The sequence below is a fragment of the Danio rerio genome, chromosome 16, assembly GCF_049306965.1.
Source record: "Danio rerio strain Tuebingen ecotype United States chromosome 16, GRCz12tu, whole genome shotgun sequence".
In the NCBI taxonomy this organism is placed as follows: Eukaryota; Metazoa; Chordata; class Actinopteri; order Cypriniformes; family Danionidae; genus Danio; species Danio rerio.
The window spans coordinates 9,891,657-9,903,742 of NC_133191.1; the positions used below are offsets into that span (position 1 = coordinate 9,891,657).

General features: G+C 38.4%; 1 protein-coding gene across 1 annotated transcript in view; it reads left to right on the top strand.

The window, feature by feature from the left end:
- The window catches only part of LOC101884995 (uncharacterized), a 30,774-nt gene extending 19,304 nt beyond the window's left edge, over window positions 1-11,470 (top strand). The window contains exon 10 of the mRNA XM_073925850.1: window positions 11,222-11,470. The gene's annotated coding sequence lies outside the window, so the exon portion shown is untranslated. The remainder of the gene's footprint in view (window positions 1-11,221) is intronic.
- The last annotated feature ends 616 nt before the right edge of the window (window positions 11,471-12,086 follow it).

Here is a 12,086-nt window from a genome sequence, read left to right on the forward strand (position 1 = left end):
CTACGTTCCAAAGCCAGAGCATGAAAGTGGCTTTCTTAAAAAAAAAGGTCCAGAGTATTTGTGAAGCCAACGTTAATGAAGAGGATGTAATGAAGCACATAATGCAAGCCTATGCATGACTAAGTGTTCATGAAGTATCTTGTTTGTTTCGAAGGATGATGATGCCCTCAAGATGAGTTTGCCCATTAGTGTGTTGTTGAACAAAAATCTGGAATTGGAGGACGTCTGGATGTCAGGTTTAATAGTTAAATACAGAGCAATACCTCTAACTAGGGATGCACCGATATGGATTTTTTGGCCGATACCGATAATTCTTCAGACTTAAGGGCCAATAGCCGATATGTAAAGGCCGATAATTACAAATATTTCAAAATGTTATATTTATATACAGCAAACTTCATAAAATATTGAACTGTTCTTATGAACTGAATAGTTTATACTCAAAGCAAAAAAGCTATAATTTCAAAATTGCAAGGTGATTATATAGACTTATATTCATGATTTCACAAATCAGCATGCAAAAAAATTTATATTTCATTTTTTCATAGCAAATTAACATGCAACTCACAGTTGTTATTAGGTTAAATAACAAAATGGGATTTAATCAACAAGCAAGTTAAATATAGATGATAAATAGATGAAAATTAAAGAGCTAAGGACTGAAACCAGCTTAAATGTTCTTGAATATAACGTGTTACAGTGATGTACACATGTACAAATATGTCCAAAAAAGCCTTTTTTAGAGGTGTTTTGACAGTTCAGAGCCACCGTACAAGTGAAAAGCTAGATACAGAATGTATTATTTTAAAAAATGTGACATAAATTCATCCTATTTAGCGTTTTAGATTCTTTTGAACACGTAGTGTAGTGCTTGTCAATCAGACAATGCTTCTGTGTTCGTTCTTGCTGTCAATCGCGGAGAAAATGATCGATGAAAAGTTTATGATAAACCGCTGCGAGGGCGCCGATTAGCCCTCGGAGTCAGATTTTGACACAAACCTGAGCTTTGAGCTCAGATAACTTTGACAAACACAGAGCAGAATATAAAGACAGAATGTGTGGCGAGTTGAGAACCTGTATGCTGGATTCAGTGACCGGTGCACCAAGGCTCTCCCCTGTTGATCTGTGAAGGCTCAAGACTGTTAGATGTTTGTGCGTGCGCGGTGACAGCTCTCACACGCGCTCGTTACAATCAATATGAATATTCCGATCAAACTGAATACAGTCTTACATCAACAACACATGGCAAGCAACACGTTGATAAAAACAAATAATCATATTAGATTACAAAAATCCCGACAAGTTTTTGTTTAGCCGGTGTGCAGGGTCTGCAGTTTGGTGTGTGTGTGTGTGAAGCGAAGAGGGAGAGACAGAAAAGAGGAGCGGTTTTTTCGTGTTTTCAGTGATGTTCCCTCTTTGGTGATTGGGCCAAGTTACATGTGTCCTCGTTCATTTACCAGCTGCAACTAAAAGAGAAGGGAGAACCCCGAAACTAATATTATTGGGCCCTGAATTACTAAAAGAATCTCCCCTGCTATCTCTAACACAACAAAGAGACAGAGCAGAAAAGGTTTACTAATGTAATATTTTTTCCTGAGGCGATTTGAAGCAAAATACACAATGGCACCCTATCAAACATATGTACAATGATGAGGGACATGGTTACTTACTGAGTTATTAACGCACAGCAATACCACATGAAGAAAGGACGGACTTTGAAGGAATAAATCCATTATAGTGCAAGTCTTAACATGTTCCTCCCACGTGTGCGCGGCAGGCAGGTCTGTACCCTTATGCAATTAATTGACTTAAAGATATCGGCCTAATTTAGACATCGGATCGATAACGACAATCTTAAATATAGCATTTATCGGCCGATATGGCCGCCGATATATTGTGCATACCTAACGTTGGAGTTTGAAAAAATGTGTCTTGCAAACTTTGCATCGCATTACCGTATTGTATATGGTTGGCAAATTAAAAGGAAAAATGTTCACCAACTGCTTCACGATATGGGATTTATACAGAAGAGGACTGTTGGTAAGCCTGCGGTTATCAGTTATTCCGAGGAAAAGCAACCGAGAAAATTTTACGGAAGAATGGTGAAACTTTACGTTCCCCATCGCCACAATAAAGAGCTGAAACCAGAGGATTTTCTGACATATCAGCTATTTTATAAAAGCGCATTTGTGGAGCTTCCAGGACATACTGGTCTCCAGTTCCCTGTCTGCGGCATATAAAAGGCATACCAGCAGAATTATGAAAAGCACTGCAAAGCCATAGATGCTTCAGCAGGAAGGACCATCTAAGAGTGCTTGGACAGCTTTTGCACCAGAAGTTGAAGTGGATTGCCTGGAATGCATTGCTGAGCAAGAAGACATCGGTCCAGAGGAAGACAACAAACAGGATAAGGTCCCTGAATTCCTGGGAAAACAGGATGAGGCACCACACGAGCATCGAGTTTGTTGGGAATTTTTTTAGGAGTTTAAACGAGACACAGGCAGCCATATTTTACACTAGCGGGGGTGGTGTCAGAACCGCATGTAGTGACTGAATCCGGAACAGTTTTTTTTTTTTTTTTTACCTCTGTGGTGGTGCTGGATGTGGAAAGTCGCACGTAATCAAGTGCGTATACACTGAAGCAACAAAGCTTCTGCGACAACTTCCTCAGCTCCAGGGGGATGGGGATCTCTCTATTCCTACAGTGCTTTTCAGTGCATTCACTGGAACAGCAGCATTTAACATTTCTGGAAAAACTCTGCATTCTATTCTACAGCTGCCAAGAAACCTGAAGCCACCCTATCAAGGGCTTGGGACTCTCATGATGATGTACGAGCAGGATCACAACACGTGGAAATCCTGAAAATCCGGAACTCTATAATTTCAAAGGATTGTTTGCATACATCAACTGGAGGTTTCAACAGATCAGAGGCAGCAAGAAACCATTTAGGGGCATTTCTGTCATCGTGGTGGGGGACTTTAATCAATTACTGCCCCCGAGAAAAGCCAAGCCACTCTGCGTTTACGAAGAGGATGTGCTGGACTTTTGGAAGGACCACTTCCATATCGAAACCCTTATGGAGATCATGCGGCAGAACGAGGACCTCGCATTTGCCCAGCTTTTACACCAACTGAGAGTGAAACGAAAGTCTGATGCTCTTAAAGAAGATAGGTCTTTGTTTTTGCAGGCTGTAAAGAATCCCCAAGATGCATTGCACATATTTGCAACCAACAAAGTCCAGAGTTACAATGGTGAGACGGTAAATGCTCATCATAACCATTTATGCTAAAGATTACCGGAAAGACCCAAGAACAGGAGGGGTGAAAAGGTAGACTAAACCTGTGATGGGTAAAAAAGACGACCTGCTTTACACCATACAAGTTGCAGTGGGAGTCTGCATCATGGTGATCAGGAATCTGGATGTCGAAGATGGACTCGTCAATGGATGCTTTGGAAACAGTGTGACTAAAAGATGAGACTGAATTGCATTTGTGCATATGCTTGGAATTCAACCCGACAATCCAAATGCTAGGCAGAAATACAGACGACTGGTGAAGAGAACACTTTACTCTATATCGAAAGATCAGAGGAAATTCTAAAGATAGGAGCAGTCCACGGACAATTTCCAATCAAGTTGGCCTATGCATGCACAGCTCACAAAGTTCAAGGCATGACCATGCAATCGGCTGTAGTGTCACTAAAGAAAATTTGAGCCAGGAATGGCCTACGTTGCCCTTAGCCGAACAACCTCACTTGGTGGGTTGTACATCAGGGACTATGACGAAAAGAAGATCTATGCTGATCTGGACATCACAACCTCGTTGGAGAGGATGAAAATGGCAATGCTGGAAGGCATCATGCCACTTTTTGATAGGAAGAAAACCAACACCAGTCTGCTAGAAAAGCTTATCGTTGTGCATCGTAACACAGAGGAACTCCCATCACATATAGAGAACATCAAACACCATCATGAGCTGCTTCTATGTGATATGTTTTGTGTTACGGAAAAATACCTCTCCGGATCATGTATCTCATCAGATGTCTAGTTAGAAGGCTTTAAGATTTTTGCAAGAAATAGACACGTCTTACTCATTCCTTCCAGAAATGGCAAAGAAGGATTGTGGTGGGGTTGCAATTTATTGCAAAGAAGACATTCAGGTGGAACCTCTACAGTTTATACACAACCTTACCGACCTGGAGTTTGTCGTCATCAAAGTTGATGCACTAGTGACTACAACGATTGCTGCAGTGGAAAGGCCACCAGACTATAGTCTGGAAATTTTTTTGCCAAACCTTAGGGGCCTACTTCATTATTTGGAAATGATATAGGAAAATCCCATAATTGTCTGAGGAGACTTCAACAAAGACCATCTATCATCTGGAAGAAAGGCCATTCTACAGTTGTTCCAATCCCTAGGATACCAACAGCACATCAACATGGCAACCACAGAGAAATGAACAATGTTAGATAATGTGCGATTCTCATCCAGACTTGTGTATGCAGTCAGGTGTTTTACACACCTACTATAGCTATTACAATCTGGTGTATTGTGTTTTGCGTAAATCAGTTCTTTGTGGTACACTAGTTGTTGGTTGGCATTGTTATGTTGGTTAGCATTATTATGGGTACACCGAGCATGCATTAATGTTGCCTGTGGGAAGTCGGTATGTCATACATAAGCAGAGAAAGAAGACATGAAGATGTGGGATAAATGTGTGTGTACGGTCGCGTGAAGTCGGTGTGCCATACAGAACTGGGAGACAGAAGACATAGATATGCGGTTTAAACAGCATTCTGTCTTCTACCTAATGATTTGTGTGTACGGTCGTGTAAAGTTGATGTGTCGTACAGAATCAGGGGCACTGAGCATGCTAGTGGGGCTCGGCAGCCTTTAGGAGCATATGTAGCCTTAGCCTGAGGTGGTTGTTGTGTGAAATGGTATTGAGCTTTAATTATGCCGGTAGGGCTTATGCCAACTGATTCATAGAAGAGAGTACAGTAGGGTCAGCAGCATTAAGGGACATCAGGAGGACTTTGTGGCATTTTCAAAGTGTACACAGGGCAGTGACAGCAGCAACAGTTGGTGAGTAATACACGAACATGATGACATTAAGTATAGTGTGTATATTTGTGAATATACATTTAATTTTATCTAACTTCATTTTAATATAATGTTCTGACTAATTACAATTCTAAAACAATTGAGTTGTGATGTTGCAAAAGATTACAAAAAGATTTCAAATATTGTTTAAGCTTTCTCAAAAAGAAAATAAAAAAACACATATTTCCACAAATTAAGCTGCATAAACTAAGCAGCATTATTAAGGAGGTTGTTCACCTAAATATTTTTATTGTCATTTACTGATCTACTAGTTTCAAATGTGTGAGTTGCTTGATTTTTGAACTCAAAATACTTGTAAAAAGTAAAAAAAAATTTAATAAAAAAAATTCTTGAAAGTTATTAACTGTTTTTTGCATCCAATATGAATTTTAATAGCTGTTTAAACTGGTGTTTGTGTTTGTAGTGTTCTTATTATTGATTCATTAATCTCATGGTTATATGAGAAGACCAGGGGCCTCATGTACGAAGACTTGTGTTGAAATCATACTGAAACATTGCAAACACACAAAGCTGTAAATGTGTGTACGCAGTAAAAAATTCAGATGTATGAATCTGAACGTACGCCGAATCCCACGCATATTCTCTTTGTACATCCAAATGAACGTGAAATTGAGCGCAACATGCACGAGCGCAAAACCCCTCCCTGCCTACTCCCCAGTATGAATATGCTAATGACTCTACTTTGGCAAAACTCAATGAAAAAGCAAGCAAAATGAGAAACTTTGAAAAGAATGTGAATTGGAGGTGCTGCTTTTGGAGGTAAACCAGAGAAAAATGCTTTGTCCTCCGGAATAACAAAAAATAAATAAAAAAATAGAGTGGGAGAGTTTAGCTGATGCGGTTAACACAGTTGGGTCTGAACATCGCACTGAGTGGGTTACAAAAGAAATAATATAAGGTGTAAAATTTTATAAAGTCTTTAGCAGTGTGAGTGGTGTAGCTCGTAAAACGCATGGCAACATGTTTTGACACGTTCGAGCATGAACTCGGTTCGAATCCAGCATCTGATGAACTTCTTTTTTTCCCCCCGCTACATATCAGATTTTGCCTATACTCTTCATCGTGAGGAAGACAAGTAGGAATCATTAATAAGTCTGTGCATCATATTTTATTTGCACATTTATTGAATGGAAATGTTTCTGATTCACGTATACAAATACATCTTCAAATGGTGCCTTTATAACAATGTGCAGTAGATCGCTCCGATTACATTGGGAAAAACGGAGACCGCTGCAGATTGCGCTTTAATGTTTGGCTGGTCAACTGCATGGTACGGTAAACTTATATACCTGCTATACATGTGGATGAACCCGTCTCATACAGCTGCCATTGCACGGCTCAGACACTTAGTAGAGTGCAATTTAACACAACTGCCTCTAGGATAATAGAAATAAAACAGACGCAAACAAGAAATGTGCGCGCGCCAGGCATGCAGTTGAGCGATTCTGAGCATGTAACCTGGCGTACACAAAGTTTTTGTGCGTACGCAGCGTTGATACATGAGGCCCCAGGTGTATGGCATTGCACACCACGCCACGGCATTGCAGAATGACCAGAGGAAGAACATCTCTAATACAGAGGTATATTTTATTAGTGCTTCAAGGAAAGCATAATCCACATGTCTTAATTCGATTTCTCTTTAGTTAGATGATGACCTTAATCTGATTAAATTAATAAATCTCTTAATCAGAGTAGTGTCTTAATCACATTAAAATCGAATTACTGGTGCCCACGAAACGTATCAAGGCTGGCCAGGACCAGCACTGAAACATACCTTACCTTTTTTTTTTTTTTTTCAACAGGGAGCTAGCTAGCTTATTCACTATAATTTCATAAAAACAAATTCAGTATTTCACAAGTCTATTCTAGAACAAGTGGAATTTTTTCTGTTTCCCAAAACATGTATTATACAATTGATAATACTAAAAAATATAAAACTATTTGAATCTGTCTCCTTTCTATTTATTGCCCACTTGTTATGAGTAAAATAAATGTAGTTTTTTTGTAAGTTGTTGTTTTAATCTAATGTTAACTTTAAAATGTAAAACTAATGTTTTTTATGCTGGGCATCTGTGTTTCTGGTTTAGAAATATTTGGCGATGGCATCTAATGCATATTAACCTAAGGCAAAAGTATGAACATGTTAAAAAATCTTTTCAAGTCTATAACCAGTTTACCACTATCGTGTCGAACGGTGTTTGCTTAACTGTTCCATTCCGTGCTGATCCGGACCAGTCAGCATGCAAATGGTTTCATTTTCCAATGTGCTGCTGACATAACAAACTCTGCTTATAACACAAATTACTAAGTTGTTCCCTTGGTAACCTGAGTGTAAATATAGACGTGGTGACATCATATACAGGCATACTCTATCAGTTCAGTTCACTGGTTCTACAGTTCAGTAACAGGGTCACATGGAAACATCTGTAACCATGCCTGAGTGTTCGGCATAATAGTGGAAAAGCAAATAATGGTAAATTGCAATTTTTGATCCAAGAGTTATATAAACACTATTGTTACTAAGAGTATTTATTCTGTCTGAAACTACAATGTATATCAATGTAATTAGGTTATTTATTTAAAAATTTTAATTTTAGATACAAAAAAAACTTGTTTCCCTTTTCCTTCCAGTGTACTGCTCTAAATTTAACTATCCTTTAAACTTACAGTAAACTGCAAATATAAAACAGAACCGTTTACATTTTTTAAGTTTTATTGAAAACTGACATTATTCTTATTCTTTTTCAGTCAACAGGATCCATCGTGTTTGTAATCGGTGACGGCTTCGTTCGCCGTGGGGAACAGCGGGCAAGGCAGATTGTCGGGACCAACCTTGGTCTTGACGCCTATATCAGGTGGTTAGGCTGTGAAGGCTTGGTCTGAAGAAACTTTGTCTCTTCCTTTCTTCGCTGTCTTGGAGGAAGAGCTGTGCCAGATGTCCTTGGTAGAATCAAGAGTTATATACTTGCCGCAGTGATCAAGCAGGCTTGCAAGATCTCCATAGGCAGTTCCCTCAGATGAAGATTATCTTCTCTGAAATCACCCAGCAATGCCTTTGGAGGTCTGCTGATAATCTGAAGAAGGTTGACAGGGCATGGCGCTTTGTCAACCGTATGATGGCTACTTTTATGGTGTCAGTTTGTGGTGCCATTGTCCATCTCCTGGAGATAAAACATAAAGGTCCTGGCCATTTTTTACGTGATGGAGTTTATTTGACCCTTTTGGGCAATGACATATTTTTAAACAACCTTGCCCAATGTCTGAAAGATCAAATCCAGTAGGGTGATGCTGGATCTGGAGTTTCCACCTAATTTTGGGATGAAAAATGGTCAGGATGTTTTTGTTTTTTTGATATGTGATGAACAATTTGTTTGTTTTGTTGTTTGTTTGCTGATTTTCTGAATGTTTCTAATATTTTTGCGGCAGATGGACGCAAGTCACTTTCTGCATGTCCAAAACTAAAAGATTCAGTAAAAGCAAATCGACCGGGATGTGCGGAAGTCCTTCCATTTTATCGCTGTGCTTTCTTGACTGTCACCTAGCAACAGCCAAATAATGGAAGTGAACCGCCAACTGTACAACAAACTATCGTTTTCATAACTTTCATTCGTGTGCATCACATCGTACCTTGGTGGCAAGCGGGATTGAGCCAGGGCAAACACAGTGATAATGTCTGCTTGTCTCCTCCGAAAACAGCTTCTGCAGACACTAAGTGATGTTCTGAATGTTTATAATATTTTTGCAGCAGGTGGACACAATTCGCTTTCTGTATGTCCAAAACCAAAAGCTTCAGTAAAAGCAGAATGACCGCAATGCGTGGACGTCTTTCCATTTCAACGCTTTGCTCTCGTGACCGTCACCTAGCAACAGCCATAAACAAAACAGAAGCTCGATGACGCAAGCGTACCGGGGCTCAGAAGTAAAAGAGTGTGAACACAAACCAACCCAAAGATGGCAAGGGGGGACAATCAAACTAAGGTCCAAGCAATTTAACGAAGTTTAAAAAGCACCCTTAATCTCATATTAAAGCAATTCATTCATTCATTTTCTTGTCGGCTTAGTCCCTTTATTAATCCGGCATCATCACAGCGGAATGAATCGCCAACTTATCCAGCAAGTTTTAAACATTCACACTACGGACAATTTAGCCTACCTAATTCACCTGTACCACATATCTTTGGACTGTGGGGTAAACCGGAGCACTCGGAGGAAACCCACGCAAGAACATGCAAACTCCACACAGAAACGCCAACTGAGCCAAGGCTTGAACCAGCAACCTTGCTGTGCGGAGACAGCACTACCTACTGCACCACTGCATCGCCATATAAAAGCAATGTTATTGTAAAAAAAATTACAATTAAACCATATTAACAAAAATAAAAATAACTGTAAGCTAAGGAAAGCAGGTGAAAAACATACAGTGAGTCATAATGAAACTATGATCACGTACACTCGGTTAATGTTAGGCCTGTTAATGATGTGTTCAAAGAATAATTAAAACGAAACAAGTGACAGCTGCTACTTTCAAAAGGATATTTTTTTTTATCTTGAGCTCTCAAAAGCAGCAGTGTAAATGTCAAGCACTGATTTCCACTGTTATTATTATCAGTAGTAATGAGTAATTTAGAGCAATGAGTAATTAGTAGTAATGCTACAAAAAATACAGTGTCCAAAAATATATATACAAAAATACAAGGTATTAAACCAACAAATCATATATAAAGATGAATATATACACAACACAAAAACAAAATCAAAGAAAAAAAAAAAGTCAAACAAACACTGTATTACTAGTATCCAATTATTCAGAAAAATTGCTCACAGCTCTGCCACAGCATGCTCGCTTGTCTGGTAAACTGACCTCAAGCTTCTTCAATTTAATGGCGGTTGACAAACAACAAAATGGTGTATTTCCACCATCAACTGGTACGGAGTGTGGATCATTAAGATTTAACCCTTACCCACCGCTTTCTTTTATTAAATCCTCTCCCATAAATGAAAATTTTTTTAAATATTGCAATAAAAAGGTAAAACATTTATTTCCTGGGTTATTTTGTAGGATGTCATTAAATTTGAATCGAACTTTTATCTCTTAAACTCTTACTAAATTCTCTCCTTTTATCTTCATACCTCATGCAGTGTAAAATAACATGTTAAACTGTCTCTTCTTGTCCACAAAAAGCACATTGTCCTGTACCATGTTTACCCATTTAAAAAAGTGTACTATTTAATTTTGTGTCCAAATCTCATCCTAGATATTATCTCCTCTCTCCTGATTTTTTTCCTACACTTCTCATTTCTCCTACTTTCTTTTGAATTTTGTATGCCTTTTTTTTCATTATCCCATTGTCATTGCCACCTTTCCTTCAATCTTCTCTTAATAATACTCTTGATTTCACTTTTACATATATTTACATTTAGACTGATGTCATTATTTTTCACAGCTTGTTTTGCTTCCTTATCTGCAATTTCATTTCCTTGAACACCAATATGCGCAGGTACCCATAAAAAATATTACTGTTATACCCATTATTTGAATTCTATACAAGGTTTGCATTATTTCTAATAAAATGTCTGGTCTACTTTTTGAATACTATATTGTAAACTTGCCAGTGAAGAACTCGAGTCTGAACAGATAACTGATTTCAAGGGTCTTATCTCCACTACCCATGGTATTGCAAATAAATGTGCAATCATTTCTCCTCTAAATACCAAGACTTCATCACTAATCCTTTTCCCTACCGATATTTGAAATTCAGGAACTGTAAAGTAATTCATCAATATATTTTTGTACAAAAACAAATTACATTCCTCATCTTTTTCTCTCTTTTCTAATGGTGTAAAATCTACTGATGCGTCAGGTAGTGACTATGGTTTCTGACCTCGAGCTGGAGTCTGGTGTCCCTCTTTATACGCCAGACTCCGCCCATTGATTGGCGCAAGCCATTCTCTAATAAGTATATAAAATATACTTTCAAACTCGCCTTAAATGGCAACGCTTTACACATTAAATGTTCACGTCTGCTAAACAGACACATAATACATAAAACATTAAACACATACATACAACCATTAACACATCTTTTCTGTAAAACAGGACAAACACCAACGCTGGTTATACCCACAGACAACACTTGGTACAGTCGGACGTTCCATCACTTTGCTCGGCTTGGCCGCTCTCGCGCTGAAGTCCAACCCCCCTAAACAAACAAATAGACAAACAAACAAGACACGAAGACAGTGGGGGACTGTAGGGGGAGAAATTAAACTGTGGAAGGATGACGGTATGCCAATGATATGGTGCGTGCACTCATCAATATCACCGCTGACGGAGGAAGGAAAGAAGGTAAGTGGTGTGTGTGTGTGTGTGTGTGTGTACCGGTGCGACGTCATAGACGTAGGAGAGAGTCTCATTTCTTCACAGTTGTTCAGTCAGAAATTAAGATTCAAGCATTGACTGGTTGCTTTACTGAAAAGATGCTCTGGCTGTTTCCTAAGCAGTTGCTCATGTAAACTTTGCTTATAGAAAGATGGATAAGAATAGACAGATAACACATGACAGAGAAAGATAAAAAAATAATAAATGGTGGTTACATATGTACAGTTGAAGTCTTGTCTGTGCCTTGATGACAGTACATATTATTTTTCAAGATACTAGTATTCAGCTTAAAGTGCAAATTAAAGACTTAGGTTATTTTGTTAACTATGCAAATTATGTTATTTAGGCAAGTAATTGGATAACTGGTTTGTTTTGTAGCCAGTAGAAAAAAATATATAATTATTTCTTGAGGGGGCTAATATTATTGATATTAAAATTGTTTAAAAACATTAAAAAACTGCTTTTATTGCATGCAACTAAACTAAAAGAAATACAACTTTCATCAGAAGATAAAATGTTATAGGAAATACTGTGAAAATATCCTTTGTCTGGTCAGCTTTACTTAAAATATTTGAAAGAAATA